At 50.5% G+C, this 26,397-nt stretch overlaps 2 long non-coding RNA genes across 3 annotated transcripts in view; one reads left to right on the top strand and one right to left on the bottom strand.

Moving 5' to 3' along the window:
- Nucleotides 1-265: 265 nt before the first annotated feature.
- Nucleotides 266-5,341, bottom strand: LOC132813712 (uncharacterized). The gene is made up of 3 exons (XR_009644146.1): nucleotides 5,325-5,341; nucleotides 465-670; nucleotides 266-373 (listed from the first exon to the last, which is right to left on the bottom strand). It is a non-coding gene; the product is annotated as an uncharacterized LOC132813712 (long non-coding RNA).
- Nucleotides 5,342-10,065: 4,724 nt separating this feature from the next.
- The window catches only part of LOC132813711 (uncharacterized), an 82,538-nt gene continuing 66,206 nt past the window's right edge, over nucleotides 10,066-26,397 (top strand). For both annotated transcript variants that reach the window (XR_009644145.1, XR_009644144.1), the window contains exon 1: nucleotides 10,066-10,262. This is a non-coding gene — a long non-coding RNA (uncharacterized LOC132813711). The remainder of the gene's footprint in view (nucleotides 10,263-26,397) is intronic.

Below are 26,397 nucleotides of genomic sequence, written 5' to 3'. Positions count from 1 at the left end.
ACAGAGAGAGAGAGGGGACAGCGAAAGAGGGACAGAGAAAGGGGACAGAGAAAGGGGACAGAGAAAGGGGACAGAGAGAGGGAGGACAGAGAGAGGGAGGACAGAGAGTATAGACCAGGAGGACCCGAGAGCTGCTGTCCTGTCAGAGAGAGAGGCCTGGTGGGTCACACACCTCAGGGGAGGGGCGAGGTTGAGAAGCTGGGACCTTCATGGTAATTTCAGACATGATAGAGATTGAGCCAACAGTGTTGGCATCACAAACCTGTTAGCTGAGGTAACTGACCCCCCTTTGTAGCAGAGGGGTTCAATCCCTTGAACAGAGCAAGCTTGAGAATTCAACACTAAAACCAATCTGTACGGATGCACTGGAGACCTGAAACATCAATACAGAGATTGCTGAAGAAGCTCAGCATGTCCGGCAGCATCTCTGATGGGAGAGGGAGAAAGAGACAGACAGAGTTCACCTTTCAATCCAATGATTTCTGCGGGAAAGCTCCTTCAGAACAGACCGTTTTGAGGAAGGGTCACTTGAAATGTGAATTGTTCCTCTCTCTCCTCACCGTTGTTACTGAATATCCCCAGCCATCTGTTTGCTTGAGAATTTGATCTGACCTGATCCAAGCGTCACTGAGTCATTCAGTCTGTGCTCAATGCCCTGAGGCTGCTTCTGCTGAAAGTTGACAAACAGGTTTAAAGCTTTATAAGTTGTTGTATTCGGAGGGCGGGCTACATGGGAGAACAGATACAGAACACAGGCACTTCACAAAGATCCTTATCAATGTAACTTTGTGATGTTAATTCAGAAGGAACAGCTCAGAGCTAACATTTCAGTTAATCAGCCAAGGGGAGTGTATATGTCATGGCAAAGACTTGTTGTACAGACTGTACAGAACCGAACTTTAGTGACTGTGTTTGTACGGAGAGTTTTTTTGTGAATAAAGTCTCTTTTTGAAATTGATATAAATATTTTTTCAAGGGGGATCAAGCATCTTGAGCTGGTGGAGACATTGCCCTTATCTATAATCTTTCTTAAATAAACACGAGACAAGTTAGATACTCCCCGGGTATACACATCAAACGGTCATCAATGTGGAGGAGATGGTGGGATTGTCAGGGGGGCTCAGTGTTGCCTCACCCCACCCGGGTTCGATCCCAGCCTCGGGCGACTGTCTGTGTGGAGTTGGCACATTCTCCCCGTGTCACTGTCCAAAGATGTGCAGGCTAGGTGGATTAGCCAGAGGAATGAAGGGTTCCTGGGATGGGGCGGGGGGTAGGGGGATGCGGTGGGGGGGGGGAATAGGATGCTCTGACGAGGGTCAGTGTGAACCTGATGGGCCGAATGATCAATCCAGAGACTCAAATAATGTTCTGGGCCGTGGGGGGAGGCTGTGGGTCATCGCAGTGAGAACAGGTTTGGGAATGATCAAGGTCCAAGGGGGTAACAGGTTTACTTTCTGAGATGTTGAGGGTATGATGTTTTCTCGAGGTGATCTGGGGATAAACTTACTGAGGGGATGGTTTCTAAGGTATTGAGGGAGCACTATCTGTCAGTACAGGGTGCAGAGGGTCGCAAGGTACAGATACACTTCATAGATCATAGAACATAGAACAGTACAGCACAGAACAGGCCCTTCAGCCCACGATGTTGTGCTGAGCATTGATCCTCATGTAAGGTAAACCTAATGTACGGACCCTCAAATGTCTGTGACCATATACATATCCAGCAGTCTCTTAAATGTTCCCAACTTCGCTTCCACAACTGCTGCTGGCAACGCATTCCATGCTCGCAGAACTCTCTGTGTAAAGAACCCACCTCTGACATCCCCTCTATACTTTCCTCCAACCAGCTTAAAACTATGACCCTTCGTGTTAGCCATTTCTGCACTGTGATATAGTCTCTGGCTATCGACTCTATCTATGCCTCTCATTATCTTGTATAACTCAATTAGGTCCCCTCACTTTCTTCTTTTTTCCAATGAAAAATGTCCGACATCAGTCAACCTCTCTTCGTTAGATAAGCCACCTATTCCAGGCAGCATCCTGGTAAACCTCCTCTGAACCCTCTCCAAAGCATCCACATCTTTCCGATAATAGGGTGACCAGAACTGGACACAGTATTCCAAGTGCGTTCGAACCAAAGTTTTATAGAGCTGCAACAATATCTCACGGCTCTTAAACTCAATCCCCCTGTTAATGAAAGCCAAAACACGAAATGCTTTCTTCACAACCCTGTCCACCTGGGTGGCCATTTTAAGGGATCTATGTACCTGCACACCAAGATCTCTCTGTTCCTTCGCACTGCCTTAATCCTGTACTCAGCTTTCAAATTCGACTTTCCAAAATGCATCACCTCACATTTATCCAGGTTGAACTCCATCTGCCACCTCTCAGCCCATCTCTGCATCCTGTCAATGTCCCGCTGCAGCCTACAACAGCCCTCTACACTGTCAACGACACCTCCAACCTTTGTGTTGTCTGCAAACTTGCTGACCCATCCTTCAATCCCCTCATCCAAGTCATTAATCAAAGTAAAAAAAGAGTAGAGGCCCAAGGACAGAGCCCACCACTCACCACTGACTTCCAGGCAGAATACTTTCCTTCCACTACCACTCGCCGTCTTCTGTCGACCGGCTAATTCTGTATCCAGACAGTTACATTTCCCTGTATCCCATTCCTCCTGACCTTCTGAATGAGCCTACCATGGGGAACCTTATCAAATGCCTTATTGAAGTCCAGATACACAGCATCCACCGCTCGACCCTCATCAACTTGTCTAGTAACATCCTCAAAGAACTCAATAAGATTTGTGAGGCATGACCTGCCCCTCACAAAGCCGTGCTGACTGCATTTAATCAAACCACGCTCTTCCAGAGGGTCATATATCCTATCCCTCAGAATCCTTTCTAACACCTTGCAGACGACAGACGTGAGACTGACTGGTCTGTAATTGCTGGGGATTTCCCTATTTCCTTTGTTGAAGAGAGGAATTACATTTGCCTCCCTCCAGTCCTCAGGTACGACTCCAGTGGAGAGCGAGGATGCAAAGATCTTCGCAAGCGGCGAAGCCGTCACATTTCTCTCTTCCTAAAGCAGCCGAGGACAAATCTGGTCTGGCCCTGGAGACTTGTCAATCTTAACATTCGTCAAAAATTTCAGCACATCAGCTTCCTCAATCTCTATCTGATCCAGCATGCTTACCTGCTCCTCAATGGTTTCATTCACTACAAGGTCCTTTTCTTTAGTAAAGACAGAAGCAAAAAACCCATTTAGGGCTCCCCGTACCCCCTCAGACTCTACACACAAGTTCCCTATGCTATCCCTGATCGGTTCTCCTCCTTATTTGATCATTCTCTTATTCCTCACATACGTGTAAAATGCCTTTGGATTCTCCCTAATCCTTCCTGCCAAGCCTTTCTCGTGCTCCCTCCTGGCTCTCCTCAGACCATTTTTGAGCTCCTTCCCCGCCTGCCTGTAATCCTCTAGAGCTGAGCAAGACCTTAGCTTCCTCCACCTTACGTAAGTGGCCTTCTTTATTTTGACGAGAAGCTCCTCCGCTCTCGTCATCCAAGGTTCCTTTATCTTACCCCTTCTTGCCTATCTCAGAGGAACATATTTATGCATCAGTCGCAACAACTGTTCCTTAAACCGTCTCCACATGTCTATAGTGCCCTTTCTATGGAACAATTGCTCCCAGTCCATGCTTCCTAACCCACGTCTGATAGTATCATAGTATCCTTTTCCCCAATTAAATACCCTCCCATTGTACATGCTTCTCTCCTTCTCCATAGCTATGTACAATGCGAGGCAGTTGTGGTCACTATCACCAAAATGCTCTCCCACCACAAGATCTGACACCTGCCCAGGCTCATTGCCGAGCACCAAATCCCCTCTCCCCTCGTCGGCCCACCAATGGCCTCTCCCCGCGTCGGCCGCTTTAATGTACTGAGTTAGGAAACCCTCCTGAACACACCTTACAAAAAGAGCTCCTTCCAAACCATCTGCTCGAAGGATGTTCCAATCAATATTGGGAAAGTTAAAGTCACCCATTACAACAACCCTACTCCATTCACACTTTTCCAAAATCTGCCGATCTATGCTTTCCTCAGTCTCCCTGCTGCTGTTTGGGGGGGGGCCCAATGAGGTAACTGCTCCCTTACCGTTCCTAATTTCCACCCATACTGACTCAGTAGGCAGACCCTCCTCGACAATAGTAACTTCTGTAGCTGTGATACCCTCTCTGATTTCCTTTCTGAAATCCCTGTATGTGGTGTCCCTCAAGGGTTGGCCAGCACGGTGGCTCAGTGGTGAGCACTGCTGCCTCACAGCACCAGGGACCAAGGTTCGATTCCAGACTCGGGCAACTGTCTGTGTGGAGTTTGCACATCCTCCCTGTGTCTGCGTGGGTTTCCTCCGGGTGCTCCGGTTTCTTCCCACAGACCAAAGATGTGCAGGTTAGGTGAAATGGCCATGCTAAATTGCCTGTCATGTTAGGTGCATTAATCAGGGGTAAATGTAGGGGAATGTGTCTGGGTGGGTTCCTCTTCGGAGGGTCAGTGTGGACATGTTGGGCTGAAGGGACTGTTTCCACACTGTAGGGAATCTAAGGATCTATCCTTGGCCCCTCCTTTTTCTCACCTACACACTGCCAGGAGGTGATATCGTCCAAAAGCACCGTGTTAGGTTTCACATGTACACTGACAATGCCCAGCTCTCCCTCCCCATCATCCCTCTCCATTATTCCACTGTTATTCAGTTATCAAACTGCTGACCACATTCCCACTACTCGATTGGCTGCATTTTCTCCAATGAAACATTGTAATGGTTAAACCCGTTGCCTTCAGATGCTATTAGAAATTACTTTCCCTTACTGCTGAGCCCCTCCCTCTCGCTGGGTGCAGTCTGAGGTAGAACTACACTCTTTACAACATTGCTGTTATATCTGTAACCCCAAGGTGACCTTCTGATCAGATTCTACACAATAACAAACACCAGGAATTCCAATCTTTAAAATGTTGCTTGTCTCCACCTCACCCCAGTCCCATTGCTACTGAAACCCCTTACCCGTGTCGGTGTTGCCTTAAACTTGATGAATCTGAAACAGAGCCCTTGATTCCTTGACTGACCCAGAATCTGCTAGCTTTCTGTGTTTCCTGCACAATGACCCCCCTGGTCCCTTTGTGGTGCAGCTTTCTACAGTTCCCACCATGTCAATAGCACTCTGTTCTCTTACTATCCCCTCCAAAATGACCAACTTCCCATTTTCCCAAATTATACTCCATCTGGCAACTTGTTGCCCCCTTCTCCTGTGCATCTCTCACACTTACCAATCCTCTTAGAACTTTACAGTTATGCCTTTTCTGACAGATTCCACCCAATTCTTCTAAACGTTAACTGGTTGTCCTGGGCAGTGGGAAGCGTGCAGTGTTGCTCTATGGGAGGACTAGGAGGAGCTTGCTGCCCATTGGTCAGAATGGAGGCCACTTGCCCATCGAGCTGCATGAGCCTTTCACCCCCCATGTCTTATTGATGAGGCACAGCGGCAGCACAGAAGTTAAAAAAGCAGCAAATCCTGCTCTCCACATCTCACTGACTCTTGGAACATTCTGTCCCATGTGTCAAAGATCTGCCCTGTTCAGTCACATGAAGTCCCAAGTTGGAAACTCCTAGAAACCCACATAGATTTCCCCCTGAACTGACTGCTGCCCTCCACAAGGGGTAATGTGTCCAGTCATCCTGGGCCAGGAGGAGGGGGTGGTGCGAGTTTCTAACCTGAACTGACAGTGATGGATTTTATAAACTTGTATTACAGGATATTACAGGTGGACATTCAGATGGGAATCTCAGTAACTGTAATGCCAAACCCTGACAGAATTACTGCATTCATCAGGAGCTGGATATTCACATTGTGTGTGAGGATTGTGTTCCAGCTCATTCCCATTTACTGCATCAAAGTTCTCCTTTGAATCATCCCATTCTCTCAATAGATCTTCCCAAACATTCAATGTGTGTCCTGTAATCCTTGTATAATGAGCCGATGGGTGAAAGGTTTATTATTATAACCTGTAACATTTCTAAACCCCTCTGTCACAGTGCAGCCACAATTTCCTCTGCTCAGTTTCCCCAAACCCCTGATTCCCCAATGTCTGTTTGCTCTCTATAAGGTACACATCAGGATTGTGTTGGAACATTCTCCACTTGCCTGCATCAGTGCAGCCCCCAACAATATTAAAGAAAGTGACCATCCTCCAGGACAAAGCACTGTGCCTGAGTGGTGTCCCATCCCCCACCTTCAGCATTCCCTCTCCCCACCCCCGGGGTACAGTGACATCACTGTGTAAAAGGGAAAGGCAGCATTGTCCTCCCAGACCATAGGGCTGCTCTCTCATTAGGGAGAGATGGCTGGTGGTGGGTTTAACCTGAAGGTTACCACAGCCCAGGCAAGGGGAGAGGGAGAGAAGGAGAGTCCATCTATTGTAGATGGATATTCTCTAAGTATTAAAAACACCAATATCATAAAAATGAATAGTGTAAAAAAAATCCAAAACACACTACTAAAATCTCACATTCCTTGAACCATCCTGGTAAATCTCTTATGCCCCCTCTCGGGGACCCTGCCATCCTTCCCAATGTGGGGGCAATCTCTGGTTTGCACAGACCCAGCTGCTCTGTGTTCCTGTGGGTGATGGCATCATCGAGCACCAGTTGCACTAAACCTCACTGTCTGTCAGGGTGGGAGACACAGAAATCCCGAAAACATTTAAGATGTATTTAGGTGCACGCTTGCGATGCCATGATAGATGATGCGAATGACTGTGTATTGGAAAATGGATGAGGATAGTTTGGTGATAGTTTTCTGAACTGAAATAGACTCAACGGCCCACAGAGCCTTTTTCTGTGCTGTAAACCTCGAGACAATTAATATAGGGATATGACAGGCCACATGGCTTGGAAAGGGTGGATACTAGGAAATTGTTTCTGTTAGGCGAGGAGACTAGGACCCGTGGACACACCCTTAGAATTAGAGGGGGTCAATTCAGAACAGAAATGCGGAGACATTTCTTCAGCCAGACGGAGGTGGGCCTGTGGAATTCATTGCCACGGAGTGCCCAGCCTGACCCTCACTACCACCCACACACCGCCCCCAGCCTGACCCTCACTGCCGTCCACTCACCGCCCCAGCATGACCCTCACTACCACCCACACACCGCACACAGCCTGACCCTCACTACCACCCACACACCGCCCCCAGCCTGACCCTCACTACCACTCACACAGCGTCCCCAGCCTGACGCTCACTACCACTCACACAGCGCCCCCAGCCTGACCCTCACTACCACCCACTCACCGCACCCAGCCTGACCCTCACTACCACCCACTCACCGCACCCAGCCTGACCCTCACTACCACCCACTCACCGCACCCAGCCTGACCCACACTACCACCCACTCACCGCACCCAGCCTGACCCTCACTACCAGCCACACACCGCACCCAGCCTGACCCTCACTGCCACCCACACACCGCACCCAGCCTGACCCTCACTGCCACCCACACACCGCACCCAGCCTGACCCTCACTGCCACTCACACACCGCCCCCCAGCCTGCCCCTCACTACCACCCACACACCGTCCCGAGCCTGACCCTCACTGCCTCCCACACACCGTCTCGAGCCTGACCCTCACTGCCTCCCACACACCGTCCCGAGCCTGACTCTCACTACCCCCACACACCGCCCCCAGCCTGACCCTCACTACGGCCCACACACCACCCCCAGCCTGACCCTCACTACGACCCACACACCGCCCCCAGCCTGACCCACTCTACCACCCACACACAGCCCCCAGCCTGACCCTCACTGCCTCCCACACACCGCCCCCAGCCTGACCCTCACTGCCTCCCACACACCGTCCCCAGCCTGACCCTCACTACCGTCCATACACCGCCCCCAGCCTGACCCTCACTACCACCCACACACCGCCCCCAGCCTGACCCTCTCTACCACCCACACACAGCCCCCAGCCTGACCCTCACTGCCTCCAGCACACCGTCCCCAGCCTGACGCTAACTACCACCCACACACCGCACCCAACCTGACCCTCACTACCACCCACTCACCGCACCCAGCCTGACCCTCACTACCACCCACTCACCGCACCCAGCCTGACCCTCACTACCACCCACTCACCGCACCCAGCCTGACCCTCACTACCACCCACACACCGCCCCCAGCCTGACCCTCACTGCCATCCACACACCGCACCCAACCTGACCCTCACTACCACCCACTCACCGCACCCAGCCTGACCCTCACTACCACCCACTCACCGCACCCAGCCTGACCCTCACTACCACCCACACACCGCACCCAGCCTGACCCTCACTGCCGTCCACACACCGCCCCCAACCTGACCCTCACTGCCACCCACACACCGCACCCAGCCTGACCCTCACTACCACCCACACACCGCACCCAGCCTGACCCTCACCACCACCCACACACCGCCCCAAGCCTGACCCTCACCACCACCCACACACCGCACCCAGCCTGACCCTCACTACCAGTCACACACCGCACCCAACCTGACCCTCACTGCCTCCCACACACCGCCCCCAGCCTAGCACTCACTACCACCCACACACCGCCCCCAGCCTGACCCTCACCACCACCCACACACCGCCCCAAGCCTGACCCTCACCACCACCCACACACCGCACCCAGCCTGACCCTCACTACCAGCCACACACCGCAACCAGCCTGACCCTCACCACCACCCACACACCGCACCCAGCCTGACCCTCACTACCAGCCACACACCGCAACCAGCCTGACCCTCACTACCACTCACACACCGCACCCAGCCTGACCCTCACTACCACTCACACAGCGTCCCCAGCCTGACCCTCACTACCACTCACACAGCGCACCCAGCCTGACCCTCACTACCACCCACTCACCGCACCCAGCCTGACCCTCACTGCCACCCACACACCGCCCCCAGCCTGACCCTCTCTACCAACCACACACCGCCCCCAGCCTGACCCTCACTACGACCCACACACCGCCCCCAGCCTGACCCTCACTACCACCCACACACCGCCCCCAGCCTGACCCTCACTACGACCCACACACCGCACCCAGCCTGACCCTCACTGCCGTCCACACACCGCCCCCAACCTGACCCTCTCTGCCGTCCACACACCGCACCCAGCCTGACCCTCACTACCACCCACACACCGCACCCAGTCTGACCCTCACTGCCGTCCACACACCGCCCCCAACCTGACCCTCACTGCCACCCACACACCGCACCCAACCTGACCCTCACTGCCTCCCACACACCGCCCCCAGCCTAGCACTCACTACCACCCACACACCGCACCCAGCCTGACCCTCACTACCACCCACACACCGCCCCCAGCCTGACCCTCTCTACCACCCACACACCGCCCCCAGCCTGACCCTCTCTACCAACCACACACCGCCCCCAGCCTGACCCTCACTACCATCCACACACTGCACCCAGCCTGACCCTCACTGCTGTCCACACACCGCACCCAGCCTGACCCTCACTGCTGTCCACACACCGCCCCCAGCCTGACCCTCACTACCACCCACACAGAGACTTTTTCCCGGGGCAGAAATTGTTAACACGAGGGGTCGTAGTTTTAAGCTGGTTGGCGGAAAGTATAGAGGGGATGTCAGAGGCGGGTTCTTTACACAGAGAGTTGTGAGAGCATGGAATGCGTTGCCAGCAGCAGTTGTGGAAGCGAGGTCATTAGGGACATTTAAGAGACTGCTGGGCATGCATATGGTCACAGACATTTTGAGGGTTTGTACATTAGGTTTATGTTCCATAAGGATCAATGGTCGGCACAACATCGTGGGCTGAAGGGCCTGTTCTGTGCTGGACTGTTCTATGTTCTATGAAGTGTATCTGTACCTTTCGACCATCTGCACCCTGTACTGACAGATAGTGCTCCCTCAATACCTTAGAAACCATCCCCCAGTATGTTTATCCCCAGAACACCTCGTAAACCTGTTTGTCAACTTTCAGCAGAAGCAGCCTCAGGGCATTGAGCACAGACTGAATGACTCAGTGACGCTTGGATCAGCTCAGATCAAATTCTCAAGCAAACAGATGGCTGGGGATATTCAGTAACAACGGTGAGGAGAGAGAGGAACAATTCACATTCGAAGTGACCCTTCCTCAGAAACGGTCTGTTCTGAAGGAACTTTCCCGCAGAAATCACTGGATTGAAAGGTGAACTCTCTCTCTGTCTCTTTTTCCCTCTCCCATCAGAGATGCTGCCGGACATGCTTAGCTTCTTCAGCAATCTCTGTATTGATGTTTCAGGTCTCCAGCGGGTCCGTACAGATTGGTTTTAGTGTTGAATTCTCAAGCTTGCTCTGTTCAAGGGATTGAACTCCTCGGCTACAAAGGGGGGTCAGTTATCTCAGCTAACAGGCTCGTGATGCCAACACTGTTGGCTCAATCTCTATCATGTCTGAAATTACCATGAAGGCCCCAGCTTCTCAACCTCGCCCCTCACCTGAGGTGTGTGACCCACCAGGCCTCTCTCTCTGACAGGACAGCAACTCTCGGGTCCTCCTGGTCTATACTAACTTCCCAACTTTAAAAAGGCACTCCAGGAAGAGAGCTCTTTACATGGTTCAGGTCAAAATCCTGGAGCTCCCTCCCTGACATCACTGTGGGACACCCAAGGACTGCAGTAAGGAGAGTACAGCTCACCCCCACCTTCCAGGTAACTATTAGAGGGGGTGGGAATCACATGCAAGCCCCATTTGAAAATAAGTTTATTACCGGGTGACGGTGGATGGTCACTAAGACTGTTTCTGTACCTGTGCTGCAATCAGCATAACGATGAAGCAAAGGGTGGGTTGAAGATGACAATGATAGCCTTTCGTAGGTTGGTGTTTATTGGAGTTTGTATCGACAGTATGAATGTTTGAGCACTTATTCAAGGGCATGCAGGTAGCTGCCAGAGGAAGTGATGGGGGCTGGTACAATTGTAACATTTGAAAGCCATCAGGATGAGTATGTGAATAGGAAGGGTTTAGAGGGATATCAGCCAAGTGCTAGCAAATGGAATGAAATGAGATGAGAATATCTGGTTGGTATGGTCGCGTTGGACAGGAGGGACTGTTTCCATGCTGTGTATCTCTGTGACTCTGTGCCTCTGAATAGTCTATTACAGAGAGTTTCAGACAGGGCTTGGACTGTGTGTCTCGCTCATGCTTCCTCAGAATCTGCAAACCCTATGACTCTAAATTTCCACAACACTACATGAAATAGAAAAAAGAGGGTCAGTGCTGAGGGAGTACTGCACTGTTGGAGGGTCAGTACTGAGGGAGTGCTGCACTGTCGGAGGGTCAGTACTGAGGGAGTGCTGCACTGTCGGAGGGTCAGTACTGAGGGAGTGCTGCTCTGTCAGAGGGTCAGTACTGAGGGAGTGCTGCACTGTCGGAGGGTCAACAATGAGGTAGTGCTGCACTGTCGGAGGGTCAACACTGAGGGAGTGCTGTACTGTCGGAGGGTCAACACTGAGGGAGCATGCACTGTCCAAAGTTCAGTACTGAGGGAGTGCTGCACTGTCAGAGGGTCAGTACGGAAGGAGAGCTGCACTGTCAGAGTCAGTTCTGAGGGAGAGCTGCACTGTCAGTGGGTCAATATGGAGGGATTGCACCATTGTCAGAGGGTCACTGTGGAGGGAGTGCAGCATTGTCAGAGGGTCAGTGTGGACGGAGTGCAGCACAGTCAGAGGGTCAGTACTGAGGGCGTGCTGCACTGTCAGAGGGTCAGTACTGAGGGAGTGCTGCACTGTCAGCGCATCAGGCTGGGGGATACCTGCATTGTAAGAGAGTCAGTACTGAGTGAGTGCCACACTGTCAGATGGGCTGAATGGCCTAATTTCTGCTCCCATGTCTTGTGGTCTACGAGCAATATCGGGAATTGTTCAGTACATTTCTGCTTCTGCGTCCTACAGACCCTGCTCAGCAATGATTCCCGTGTCCAGATTCCAGAGACTGTGTTCAAACAGACCGTCTTCATTTGGTTTTTGAACTTGAAGAGGTTACATCCTCTTTTCCCAGGGTTGGAGGGTTCGTTTCACGTGACTGACCTGCCAGCTCAAAGGGATATTTTCATGCTGCAGGGCTGAGGTTTATTGCTCAGCTTCCGTCTGCTCATCCCAAATGGATCCCACTGCCCCACACTCAGCACAGGCGTGTGTTCCTTATCTCTGAGCTTCCCAATGTTCATCCACTTCCAGAATGACATCCCACACTCCTCCAAACCGTATCGCAGGGTAATTGCCTGGGAGAGAGGAGGGCTAAGAGTGGAAATAAAAACCTGAAAGTTCCTTACAGTGACATTAAGGATGAATTGATAATGAGAGAAAGAGTAGGCTGTGGAAGACAGTGAGAGTCTGTGCATGGACCCAGAGGGTGTAGTGAATGGATGCATTTTGTCAGTGCTCACTGGGACAGGGTTGATAATAAATCGTGGAGATGCTCTGTGATATAACTAAATGAGTAAACATATATATAGAGAGAGATGGTTCTGAGTGGTCTGGCCTTCTTACAACCCAATAAATCTCCAAAGACGGTGGAAATGTGTCTCAGTTTACCGAATGAGGTGATGGAGGAAGTAGCAGGTACACGAGCAAACATTTCCAAATCCTCTCTGGCCACAGGAGAGTTGTCTGCAGACTGACCATGTGGTACTGTTATTCAAGAGGGAGCATGGGATATACCAGGCAGCTCCAGGCCAGTCAGGCTAATATCGTGGGTGGGACGTCTGTTGGAAGCAAGTTTGGGAGATAGAATTAATCAGCATTTAAAGAGACTGGAGTTCATGAAGAACAGTCAGAATGGTTCTGTTAAGGGGAGGTCAGGTCTGACCAATGGGATCGCACTGTTTAAGGAGGTGACCAGGTGTGTAAATAAGGGCAATACTTTCCTGTCGCCTGCTTGGAGGTCAGTAAGGCTTTTATCAGGATCCATACCGAAAACTGATAGATGAATATATAAACTCAAGATCCAAGGAATTTGGCGCAGAATGCTGAGTGACAGGAAGGAGACAGTGACGGCCCAATGAGAAATCTCTGTCCGTTCATGTCTCACTATTGGGGTCTTGCTGATGTGGCTGATAGAAAAGATTTAGGTTTGAATGGTGGATGGTTAATCATTGGGTTCATGAATGAGATGAAGATTGGTTGGGTGATAAATACTGAGGAGGATAGCCTTAGGTTACAGAAGGATGGAGATGGCTTTGTCAGATGGACTGATCAGTGACAACGGGTGAGGTGCATGAAGACTGGAGGGTGGTTAATGATGGACCATTATTGAAGTAAGGCTGCAAGGTACAGCCATTGTACTATGGAGCTGTGAGCCTGATGGCAGTGGGGGGTCAGCTGTTGGAGGGCATTCTGAGAGACAACTTACATACATTTGGAAAAGCAAGAATTGATTCGGGATGGTCAGCTTGGCTTTGTTTGTGGAAATGATGTGTCCAACTTGATAGAGCTTTTGAAGGGATGACCAAGGAGACAGATGAGAAGTTTTCACATGGGAGACTGCTTAGTAAAAGGTTAGATGAGATGACATCCAGGGAGAGAGGACAGCACGGTGCCTCAGTGGTTTGATTCTAACTCCCCGGTGACTGTCTGTGTAGAGTTTACACATTCTCTCTGTACCTGTGCGCGTTTCCTCCGGGTGCTCCACTTTCCTCCCACAGTCCAAAGATGCCATGGGAAATGTAGCATTCCCGGGATCGAGTAGAGGATGAGAGTCTGGGTGGGATGCTGTTCAGACAGTCAGTGTGGGGTCATTGGACGGAATGGCTTGCTTCTACACTGTAGGAATTCTAAAATTAATCCAGAGAGACAAGTCATGTTCTGGGAATCTGGGCTCCAGTCTTGGACAGGAGTGGATGTGGGTCCTGACCGTCTGAAGGGGTTTGAACACAGTCTGAGGGGGGAGCTGGGCTGAGCCCAGAAGTGTTGAGGGTGTGAATGTCTGAGGGACTTTGGGGGTTAAACCCAACAAAGTGGTGCTTTCTTAGATTTTGGGGGGGTATTTTCTGAGGTACTGAGGGAGCACTGTCTGAGGTACTGAGGGAGCACTGTCTGAGGTACTGAGAGAGCACTTTCTGAGGTACTGAGGGAGCACTTTCTGAGGTACTGAGGGAGCACTGTCTGAGTTATTGAGGGAGCACTGGTCTGAGGTACTGAGGTAGAAGTATCTGAGGTACTGAGGGAGCACTGTCTGAGGTACTGAGGGAGCACTTTCTGAGGTACTGGGGAGCACTTTCTGAGATATTGAGGGAGCACTGTCTGAGGTATTAAGGGAGTAATATCTGAGTTATTGAGGGAGAACTATCTCAGGTATTGAGGGAGCACATCCTGAGGTACTGAGGGAGAACTATCTGTGGTATTGAGGGAGCGCTGTCTGAGGTTTTGAGGGAGCACTATGTGAGGTATTGAGGGAGAACTATGTGGGTATTGAGGAAGCACGTTCTGCGGTATTGAGGGAGCATTATCTGAGGTATTGAGGGAAAACTATCCGAGTTATTGAGGGAGAACAATCTGAGGTATTGAGGGAGCAATTTCTGATGTACTGATGGAGCACTGTCTGAGATATTGAGGGAGAACTTTCTTAGACATGGAGGGAGCACTTTCTGAGGTACTGAGGGAGCACTTTCTGAGGTACTGAGGGAGCAATTTCAGAGTTATAGAGGGACCACTATCTGAAGTATTGAGGGAGCACTGTCTGAGGTATTGAGGGAGCACTTTTTGAGGTATTGGGGAGCACTTTTTGATGTACTGAGGGAGCACTTTCTGAGGTATTGGGGAGCACTGTCTGAGGTATAGAGGGAGAACTATCTGTGGTACTGAGGGAGCACTTTCTGAGGTACAGAGTGCCGAGGATAGAAAGGAACAGATGCAATTCCCTGATCATTTCCTCAGGGGCCCCGAGGCACTCTGGTGTTGTAACTTGAAATGGAAGCCACTCCCCATTTCAGAAGATTCAGATCATTTTAAACAATCAGTGAAAAATAACAGCAGGATGTGTCTGAAACATGGTTTGGAGGAAAACGTTCATCAATCTATTGTTACTTGTTGCTTGGAGACTTTTAAGAAATGCAGGCACCCAAACAGACTAATGCTGTCGATGCAAGAGGTGGGGCAAGATCCAACAAGTCTCTGTAGCTGCTGTCTGTCTCCGTGGAGCAGTCACCATGTGAGATCAGAGTTCAGTCCTCAGAGAAATCATTTCTTTATCAATACCTCAACCATGCCTTTACAGCTGTGTGTATGACAGAGAAACAGAGAGAGAGAGAGAGACTTCCCGTGGTTGTGTGTGTGAAAGAGTGGAAGCATGTGTATCTCTGTGTGTCTGTATATGTTTGCGTGAGAGAGAAAGTGCATGTTCATGTGAGAGTGTGTGGCTGTGTGTGTGTTTGAGGGTGTGTGTGTCTCTGTGTGCATGTGTGTGAGTGAGAGTGTGTATGAGAGAGTGTTTATGTGTATGAGGGAGAGTGTATCTGTGTGTATGTGTGTGTGAGAGTGTGTCTGTGTATGTGAGAGAGAATGTGTCTGTGTGTCTATGTGTCTGTGTGTCTATGTGTGTATGTGTCTGTGTGTCTATGTGTGTGTATGAGAGTGTATCTTGTGTGAGAAAGAGTGCGTATGTGTGTGAGAGAGTGTGTGTGCATGTGTGTGAGAGAGTGAGTGTGTCTGTGTGTGGGAGAGTGTGTGTGCCAGTGTGTGTGAGAGAGAGTGTGTCTATGTGTATTTGAGGGAGCATGTGTCTGCGTGTGTATGTGTGTGAGAGAGAGAGTGTAACTGTGCGTTTATGTGTGTGTGTGTGAGAGAGCGTCTGTGTGTCAGAGAGATTGTGTGTCAGTGTATATGTGTGAGAGAGAGAATGTGTGTGTCCATGTGTGTGCGAGAGAGTGTGTCTATGTATATTTGAGGGAGCGTGTGTCTACGTGTGTACGTATTTGTGAGAGAGAGTGTAACTGTGTTTTTATGTGTGTGTGTGAGAGAGAGAGAGTGTGTTTATGTGTGTGTGAGAGAATGTGTCTATATGTGTTTGAGGGAGCGTGTGTCTGCGTGTGTATGTGTGTATGAGAGAGAGTAACTGTGCATTTATGTGTGTGTGTGACAGAGAGCGTCTGAGTGTGTGAGCGAGTGTGTGTCAGTGTGTGTGCGTGTGAGAGTGTGTGTGTTTGTTTGAGGGATCGTGTATCTGTGAGTCTGTGTGTATGTGTGTGAGAGAGAATGTCTGTGTGTGAGAGACAGATAGTATGTGTGCGTGTGAGAGAGAGTGTCTGTGAGTGTGTGAGAGACAGAGTGTATGTGTGTGTGAGTGTGTGTGTGTGTGTCTGTGTGAGAGAGAGTGTGTGTCTGTGTGTGCGTGAGAGAGTGTGCCTGTGTGTATGTGTGTGTGTGAGTGTGTGTGTGTGTGTGTGTGTGTGTGTGTGTGTAAACTAGCCAATCTTATCAGGTGCCCATGAATATAAAACCCAGCTGCTGTTTCAGGTGAATTGGTCCGTGTGTCTCCAAAAACACAAAGGCTGCAAGAGTGACTTAACTGGGGGAAAGAGAGTGCTGTTCATTCCAGTGGGGATTCATCCAGTAACCCTTCCCCACACACTAACATCCCTCTGGCAATGCAGTGACTGGTCCTGCACACAGTGCTCCAGGTACAAACCAATGTAATGTCACCGTAGTCTTACCAGACCATGGGACAGCTCCTCATTACAGAGCGGTGTCTGGTGGTGTTTTATTCAGAGGGTCACCATACCCCAGCTGAGGGGAGAGGGAGGGAAGGAAAGTCCTTCACAGTAACTCTAGCTAGTGTGGTAAGCTAACCGCCCAGCCAACTGAGCTAACCGACCTCACTCCAGGGGCAGGCCCTGTATAACCCAATCATTGCCAGCCTGCACCTCAATAGGAGCCAGGAGCGAGGCCATTCGTCCCCCACCCTAAAACCAGAAGGGAGAGCACGGGAAGTTGATGAAGGAAACAAGCCCCTCCCATGTGGCCGTCTGAAATGGATCTGGAGGACATGGCAGACCTGGCCTGCTGTTTGCTTCCCCGGGATTGGCCTGCTCCACTTTATAGTGAGAGACTGAGGGGAACCTCGAGGAGATTTCACTTCTCACTGAGAGGCTGCAACTCCGATCCACACCTGGCTAGTTCCCTCCGTGACTCACAGAAGAGTGCAGCACTCTACAGATCAGGCCCTTGTATAGTCATAACCTCCAGTGAGGGGGCCAAGAGCTGGGAGATAGCGCTAAGAACATAAGACCATCCGAAATAGGAACAGGAGGAGACCATTCAGCCCCACGAGCATGCTCTGCTATTCAATGTATGATTCAACATTTGTTTCAGGAGCTGAAACCCGGACAGTACAGAGACAGAGAATTCTGCCATGAGGAATCATCAGAGCGCGCGCGCGCGCACACACACACACACACATATACACACACACACACACACACACACACACACACACACATATACACATACACACACACACACACACACACACACACACGAATTGTGGAATTCTGGCTGACTGTGGGAACGGGGAGAGAAAAAGGAGCAAAATGCTAGAGAGGGGTCTGATCCCACAGATCTCACTGCTTCCCTCTCTCTCTCTGCAGCTCTCATGTCTATTTCTGTGTTCCCAGATCTCTTTCCCACATCTCTCCTTCAATCCCTATCTCTCAACATCCTTCACATCTCTGTCCTGTTTCCATTTCCCAGTAGATTCCCTTCCCCCTTTGTCACCTCACTAGATTTTTCAGGAATGCTTAATCATTCAGTCTTTCACAAAACTAACACCTTGCTCATCTCTCTCTGCATCTGTGTCTCAGCTCTGTGGGATCTTGCTATTCCTGTCTGTACATCACTCTAGCCACATCACATCAGCCCCCACCACCACCCCACTCTCTCAGCTCTATCTCTCTGCTGTTGCAACTCCTCTCTCTCTCAGTCCTCTGTCTCTCCCTGGGATTTCTGTCTTGCTGTCTGCCTGAACGTCTCTCCCTGTCTTTCTCTCCCCATTTTTACCTTGTATCTGTCTGACATTGTATTTCTCTTCCTGGGGTTTCTATCCCTCTCTCTCTCTCTGTCTTTCTCTCTTCTGCTCTCTCTCAGTTCTTCACACTTCCTCTCCCTTACCCTCCCCCCACCCACTGCCTGCCTGTCTTTCTCTTGTTCTCTCCCTCCCTCTCACTGTCTGCCCGTCCATCTTTCTTTCTCTCGTGTAGTTTCTCTCCCTCTTTCTCCCTGGACCCCTCCGCTCTGTCCCAGTGACTGGGGGAAGGGGCATTGGGAAGACTTTCCCTTAGTGCCTGGTCTCTCTCAGGTTTTACCCCCACAGTAGGGGAGGAACAGGAAGTACCACGCTGAGTGCGTCTGAAATAGAGAAAAAGAGAAAGAGAAAGGGAGAGTGAAAAAAAGAGAGAGAGACATGGAGAGAGTGGAGATGGAGAAAGTGGAGAGGTAGAGATCAGCAGGAAGAGTCAAGGAGGTAGAGTGAGAAAAGGATAGAGTGAGAAGACAGGGAGATAGAGAGAGAGAGAGAGAGTGAGAAGGACATATATGGAGGGAGAAGGACAGTGTGTACGACTGGCGATGGGTTTAGAGTGCGATCTTGCTGTTCATTACAACAGTCAGTCAAAAGGCGAGTTAGTCTCTACACTATGTCCTCCAGCCTAGGGGCTGTGAGTCTGCATGGGAAGGGGGAGAGTGGGAGACACGGAGGGGGTGGGCCAGCCAGAGACAGGGGGAGTGTTTGGTGGGGTTTTGGGGTTGGTGAAGAAAGAAGGGGCTGTTGTCAGAGAGAGATGGAGGGAGGGATAGCACGTGATGCAAAGTCTGAGACAGGGTGGAGAAGAGGTCTCCACACGAAGGATAGTCAATGAGGCCATTCAGGGGCCAATCCTGAGGATCCTGAACAGGACCAGGATCATTTAATGGGGGAGCGGGGAATGATGGGCAGAAAGGACTCCAAGCCTTCTGTAATTCTGCGACTGGGATCTTGTTGTACATTAAAACAGTCACAGGCCAGTCAGTCAACCCAGACTCATTTACCGGTGTGAGAAAGTGAGGACTGCAGCTGTTGGAGAGTCAGAGTTACAAAGTGTGGAGAGTCGATGGGTCAGGCCTGACCTGCTGGGCTTTTCCAGCACCACACTTTTCCACCCATTTCCCTCTGCCCCAGGGAGTGGGGCTCACAGCAGTGTTGGGGGCAGTGAAATGTTTGAGGGGGGCACATTTGGTGAGGTAGGTATTTGGGAGGGAAGGTATTTGGGGAAGGGGATAAATTTGGGAGGACAGTGAAGATGAGGGGCAAATGTTTTTAGGGGGTTCAAAATTATTTCAGGTCTGAAATAAAGAAAAAGAGAAAGGGAGGGTGAGAAAAAGAGAGAGACAGGTAGAGAGAGTGGGGATGGAGCAGGGAGATGAGAGAAAGCTGGCGCAGAGACAGACAGTGAGAGGGAGGGTGTGAGAGAAAGGCAGATTGAGAGAAAGAGACAGACAGGGAGAGAGAAGAACAAAGAGAGAAGGGGACATCAGACTGAGACAAACAGGCGTTGAAGCATGGACAGACTGAAGGGGTGACACTCAGTATTCCAGTTGGTTCCAGCTATCTCTCTCTCAATGGGTTTTCACACTCCCTCTCTCCCATGCTCCTGGGGTTTGCTTCAGCTTGTTTCTCTCCCTCTCTCTCTCCCTCTCTCTGGATGGTCAGCCGGTCTCTGTCCCTTGCCATGTTGGTCACCTCAGAAAGCCTCCAGAAAATTCAAGAGATCAGTCTGCAGGTGATCCCTGGTTTTGTTCATTTCTGGATGGTTTCCCAGAACTTTCTATCGTTCTGGCCAATTCGGAGAATCCGTTAATAGTTTGAAGCGTTGCTGATCATTTGGATGGCTTGTTGTTGTTAGTTTCTTTGTGTAGCAGGCCCCGGTGCCTTCCTGTCTGGGCCCTCCTTGGTTTGATGGAGACGTTGTTAGGGCTATGTCTGCCCAGGGGAACTGTTGCCTTTGACATTATGCTGATGGGATAACCATCTGGCTGCTGTCTGGCTTTTGTGAGTTGGGTGTATAACTTGTCCAATATACCCAGCATCTCTTGGCTGTCTATCTGTGTTTTAGCAAGGAGGCCGCAACATTTCACCCATTCCCCCTCCCCCTCCCAGTCTTTTGAATGGCAAGAAGCTTATACAATGAATTACAAACCTCATTTTAAAAGCTGGTTATGTTTCTTGTCAGAGTAGCCTGCTGTTTGAGCGAAAGCCACTTTGTATATTGGTCAAACCGATTGTCATATGGCTGATAAGTGATATCATAGAATCCCTGCAGAGCAGAAACAGGCCCTTCAGCCCATCGAGTCCACAATGACCCTCTGAAGAGAATCCAACTCAGATCCATCCCCTAATGATATCCCTGAAACCCTGCATTTCCCATGGCTATTCCTGATAACCTGAATATCCCTCGACACTATGGGCAATTTGTCAAAAATGTACACCATTGAACAGTGGGAAAAAACCGATGCAGATGCAGGGAGAATGTACAAACTTCACACAGACAGTTGCTCAAGGGTGGAATCAAACCCAGGTCTCTGGCGCTGTGAGGTAACAGTGCTCACCACTGAGTAACTGTGGCACTCCTAACTGTTTCGACAAAACATATTCCGTTCTGAGAATCTATACAGAATTGGGATGCACAGCCAACATCCAGTGAGCAGAATAAATGCAAGGGAATGAGACCTGCTGGCTCAAACTCCTGGAATTCCCTCCCTAAGGACATTGGGGGTCCACCACATGCAATAGTTCAAGGAGGCAGCTCACCACCCAAACCAGCTCCCGAGCAGCGACGTACAGGCAGTCAGTACTGGGCCCAGCCAGGAACACTCAAACGCTGCAAATGAATGAAACTAAGGTGATTACCCGGGGAGTTCCAGCCCCTGGGGGTGTATCCAGGTATTATTCAGCATGATCGTACCCATGTGTTGCAGCCTGTAAGCCTAACCACCGGTATCCCGAGATATATCAAGGTGAGTGCAGTTAGGACCACAGCCGATGTGAGAGGAGCCGAATTCGTTAATGACAGGCGGTGGGAATGCCGTGGTGTGACGTGTTCCTTCACATTTAAATAAGGGTTGTCCCTGTCAATGTTCCCTCTATCTCCACAGCATGTGGGATGGAATCATGATAACCCATCCAAATACCTTTTTTAATATAATTCCGATACTTTCGACTTCAAAGATCTCCATCCTAACTTTGTCACTTGGGATAAGTGGAATCCTTCGTCCCAAGCCCAGGTGTCCCATCGAGAGAGTCCTTCCAGCTGTTACTAACCCAGCCCTTGGTGAGCTGCTGTCTGTGACAGTGAGAGAGCTTGGTGTGGGTCTTCTCCTGGAACAAATATTGACGCTGTTTGTCACTAACCCTTGATGGGACTTTTCTCGAGCAGTGAGGAGCGTTGCCTTCATTTCATCACTTCGTTGCCCTCACTGTTGTCCCTCAGGGAGGGCTGAATGGCCTGGTGGACAAAGTCACATGGTGATTAATTTAGTTTGTTTGTCAACATCCAGTCCGTGTATGACAGACTGTCGGTCTGTCTCATCCAAAAATGTATCTGAGTTTGAGACAGGATCAGACAGAGCAGACTTTTTGGTGCTGCCCCCCATCAGAGTGGCTGGAATGGCTGTTGTGTGCGGAGTGAGACCATCAGCTGTCTGACTCTGGATAACCACAGGATTCATGGAATCTGAGTTCGGCTGTGGCTCAGGGCTGGGGGCAAAAGTGCAGTTACCTGGGAGCAAGGCAGTAGCAGACCCCATCCATGGGCGGGTGTGGATATGTCAGTGTGGAGCTTGTCGTTAGCTCCCTGGGGAGGTAGAATTCCAAAGGCACACACTATCCCATTCTGGAAGGAGTCCTACAGTGTGGAAACAGTCCATTTGGCCCAACAAGTCCACACAGACCTGCCGAAGAGTAACCCACCCAGAGCCATTCTCCCTACCCAATGTTTATCCTTGACGAATGCACCTAGCACCACAGACAATTTAGCACGACCAATTCATCTGACCTGCGCATTTTTAGAGTGTGGGAGGAAACCGGAGCACCCAGAGGAAACCCACACCGACACCGTGAGAATTTGCAAACGCCACACAGACAGTCACCCGAGGCTGGGGTCGAATCCGAGTCCCTGGCGCTGTGAGGCAGCAGTGCCAACCACTGAGCCACCATGCCACCCCAACTGAGTTTGTACGTTCTCCCTGTGTCTGCGTGGGTTCCTCTAGGTGCTCCGGTTTTCTACCACAACCCAAAGATGTGCAGGTTAGGTAAATTGGCCATGCTCAATTGCCTATATTGTTCATGGTTGTGTAAGTACGTTCCATTAGTCAGGGGTAAATGTCAATTAATAGGGTAAGGGAATGCTTTTGGTTGGAATAATCTTCAGAGGGCCAGTGCTTTGTTGGGCCGAAGGGCCTGTTTCCACAGAGGAGGGATTCTATGATTCTATGACCGCTGAGACACACCACTAGATACAGGCCTTCAGTCAGATTATTACCCTCGGCTTCCTCCAATCAAGCCTATTGTGTACCCAGTTTGCCAACGCCCCCTAGATTCCATGTGATCTAACCTTCCAGAGCAAGGTACCATGTGGAACCTTATCAAAGGCCTTCCTGAAATCTGTAGAGTCTACATGTACTGGCCTCCCCCCGTCAAACTTCCTGATCACTGCATCAAAGAACGCTAACAAATTTGTGAGGCATGGTCTCCCACACACAAGGCTATGCTGACTACTCCCAATCAAAAGCTATATTTCCAAATGCATGTATATCTAATATCTCAGAATCTTCTCAAGTAACTAACTTACCATGGATGTTCGCCTTACTGATTTGTATTTCCCAGGTTTTTCTTTGCAGCCCTTCTCGAATAAGGGCGCAATTGTTGCTTCCCTCCAATCTTCCGGGATATCACCCGTGACTAACGGTAATGCAAAAAGATCAGCCAGAGACCCCACAATTTCTTCCCTCGCCTCTTGCAGTGTTGTTGGATATATTTGGTCCGGACCAGGATATTTATCCACCTTCAAACATTCTAATGCATTCTACACTGCCTCTCTTGTGATATGGATTGTTCACAAGAGATCATCACTAACTTCCCCAAGTTCCCAAGCCTTTGTGTCCTTCCCCAAGGTCAACACAGAGGTGAAATAAATCCTGCGATTCTGCACATACATGTCCACTTTGGTCCTTGATGAATCCTAGTCTCTGTCTAGTTATTCTTTTTCCATTAATATACTTCAAGAATCTCTTTGGATTCACCCAAATCTTCTCAGCCAAGGTCATCTGCCCTCCTGATTCCCTTCTTCTGTAAACTCTTGTATCCCCAGGGATTCCCTTGACCCCAGCTGCCTGTACCTGAGCCATGCTTGCTTTTTCCCTGTCTGAAGCCTTAATGTCTGTTGTCATCCAGGGTTCCTTCTTCCTGCCAACCTTACTCTTCACACTCACAGGAACGGACAGGTCTTGAACTGGAGCTATCCCACAGTTAAAGAACTTCCACGTGCAAGAGGTCCCTTTGCCTGCAAACAAACTTCTCAAAAAAAAACCCGCAAGCTGCTGTCTAATTCCGTAAGAATATGCTGTGCCCCAATGTAGATCTAACACCTGGGGACCATGTTGCCTTACTCCACAGTGGTTACAATATGAATAGAACTATGGCCACTGTTTCCAAAGTGCTCCCCCATTGTCTCCTCAACTCCGAACACTCTGGTTGGGTTGTTTCCCTTGTTTATGGAAGTAACTGGACAACACCACCAGCATCTCAATGTGCACTTGTGAAACTTTATCTCTTCCATGTGAAGGAACGAGGCCCACAAATCTCCATTTAATCTGGCTCCCATCGAAATTCCCAGGAACAGTACGGCCCAGCTTATCAGTGCGCCCAGTTAACTGAAGCAAGGCACAGAAAGGGTTCAAAGTTATTTTCACTGAAACGGTTCTCAAGTAAATATCACAGATTAGTTTGAGAAAGGACTTGGAGCTGGAAGAAAGCTTCCTCGAAGTGTCTCCATCTAACCGTTTGGAGATTGAAAGGGCATCGTGTCCTCTCAATGTTGTCACAGTCAAATACACAAAGGACAGGCTTAAATATTCATATTTCCATCTCACTGAGCTGATCTGGGAGAGGTGGGTCAGGGAGGGGGAGATTGTTTTGTTGGGTGGGGATCAGTCAGGGAGGGAGAGTGTTGGAAAGAGATGAGCCAGGGTGGGGGACTAGCTAAGGAGAGGCAGATTGAAGAGTTGGATGGAGATTAGTGAGGGAGGGGGTGATTTATTGTTGTGCAGGGACCATTCAGGGAGGGGGAGATTGCAGTGTTGGTTTAGGATCAGTCAGGGAGGGGGGTACTGTTGGGTTGGAATGAGTCAGGACGGGGGTGAGTGCAGTGTTGGGTCGGGATCAGTCAGGGAGGGGGAGATTGCAGCGTTGGGTAGGGATCAGTCAGGGAGGGGGAGATTGCAGTGTTGGGTAGGGATCAGTCAGGGAGGGGGAGATTGTAGTGTTGGGTAGGGATCAGTCAGGGAGGGGGAGACTGCAGCGTTGGGTTGGGATCAGTCAGTGAGGGGGAGATTGCAGTGTTGGGTAGGGATCAGTCAGGGAGGGGGAGATTGCAGTGTTGTGTTGGGATCACTCAGGGAGGGTGTGAGTACAGTGTTGGGGAGGGATCAGTCTGGGAGGGGGAGATTGTAGTGATGGGGAGGGATCAGTCAGGGTGGGGGAGATTGCTGTGTTGGGTAGGGATCAGTCAGGGAGAGAGAGACTGTAGTGTTGGGTAGGGATCAGTCAGGGATTGGAAGTTTACAGTGTTGGGTAGGGATCAGTCAGGGAGGGGTTGAGTGCAGTGTTGGGTAGGGATCAGTCAGGGAGGGCGAAATTGCAGTGTTGGGTAGGCATCTGTCAGGGAGGGGGAGATTGCAGCGTTGGGTAGGGAACAGGCAGGGAGGGGGATGTTGCAGTGTTGGGTAGGGATCAATAGGGAGGGTAGATTTCAGTGTTGTGTTGGGATCAGTCAGGGATGGGGTGAGTAGAGTGTTGGTTCGGAATCAGTCAGGGAGGGGGTGACTGCAGTTTTGTGGCGGATCAGTCAGGGAGGGGAAGGTTACAGTGTTGGTTAGTGATCAGTCAGGGAGGGGGAGGTTACATTGTTGGGTAGGGATCAGTCAGGGAGGGGTTGAGAGCAGTGTTGGGGAGGGATCAGTCAGGGAGGGGGAGATTGTAGTGTTGGGGAGGGATGAGTCAGCGAGGGGGAAATTGTAGTGTTGGGTAGGGATCAGTCAGAGAGGGGGTGAGTGCAGTGTTGGGAAGGGATCAGTGAGGGAGGGGGTGAGTGCAGTGTTGGGTAGGGATCAGTGAGGGAGGGGGTGAGTGCAGTGTTGGGTAGGGATCAGTCAGGGAGGGGGAGATTGCAGTGTTGGGTAGGGATCAGTCAGGGAGGGGGAGCTTACAGAGATGGGTAGGTATCAGTCAGGGAGGGGGTGAGTGCAGTGTAGGGTAGGGATCAGTCAGGGAGTTGGAGGTTACAGTTTTGGGTAGGGAGCAGTCAGGGAGGGGTGAGTGCAGTGTTGGGTAGGGATCTGTCAGGGAGTGGGAGATTGCAATTTTGGGTAGGTATCAGCCAGGGAGGGGGAGATTTCAGTGTTGGGTAGCGATCAGTCAGGGAGGGGGTGATTGCAGTGTTGGGGAGGGATCAGTCAGGGAAGTGGACATTGCAGTGTTGTGTGGGGATCAGTCAGGGAGGGGGGAGATTGCAATGTTGGGTCGGGATCAGTCAGGGAGGGGGTGAATGCAGTGTTGGGTAGGGATCAGTCAGGGAGGTGGACATTGCAGTGTTGTGTGGGGATCAGTCAGGGAGGGGAAGATTGCAATGTTGGGTAGGGATCAGTCAGGTAGGGGGAGATTGCAGAGTTGGATAGGGATCAGTCAGGGAGGGGGAGATTGCAGTGTTGGGAAGGGATCTGTCAGGGAGGGGGAGATTGCAGTGTTGGGTAGGGATCAGTCAGGGAGGGGGAGATCGCAGTGTTGTGTAGGGATAAATCAGGGACGTGTGTACTGTTGGGTAAGGATCAGTCATGGAGGGGGAGGTTACAGTGTTGGGTAGGGATCAGTCAGGGAGGGGGAGATTACAGTTTTGGGGATGGATCAGTCAGGAATGGGGAGATTGCAGTGTCGGGTCAGGATCAGACAGGGAGGGGGAGATTACAGTGTTGGGTCGGGATCAGTCAGGGAGCGGGAGATTGCAGTCTTGGGTATGGATCCGTCAGGGAGGGAGGGATTGTAGT

The sequence above is a fragment of the Hemiscyllium ocellatum genome, unplaced genomic scaffold (assembly GCF_020745735.1).
Source record: "Hemiscyllium ocellatum isolate sHemOce1 unplaced genomic scaffold, sHemOce1.pat.X.cur. scaffold_446_pat_ctg1, whole genome shotgun sequence".
Taxonomy (NCBI): domain Eukaryota; kingdom Metazoa; phylum Chordata; class Chondrichthyes; order Orectolobiformes; family Hemiscylliidae; genus Hemiscyllium; species Hemiscyllium ocellatum.
The sequence above is the reverse complement of the archived record's forward strand: the minus strand, read 5'-3'. Positions and strand labels throughout refer to the sequence as shown.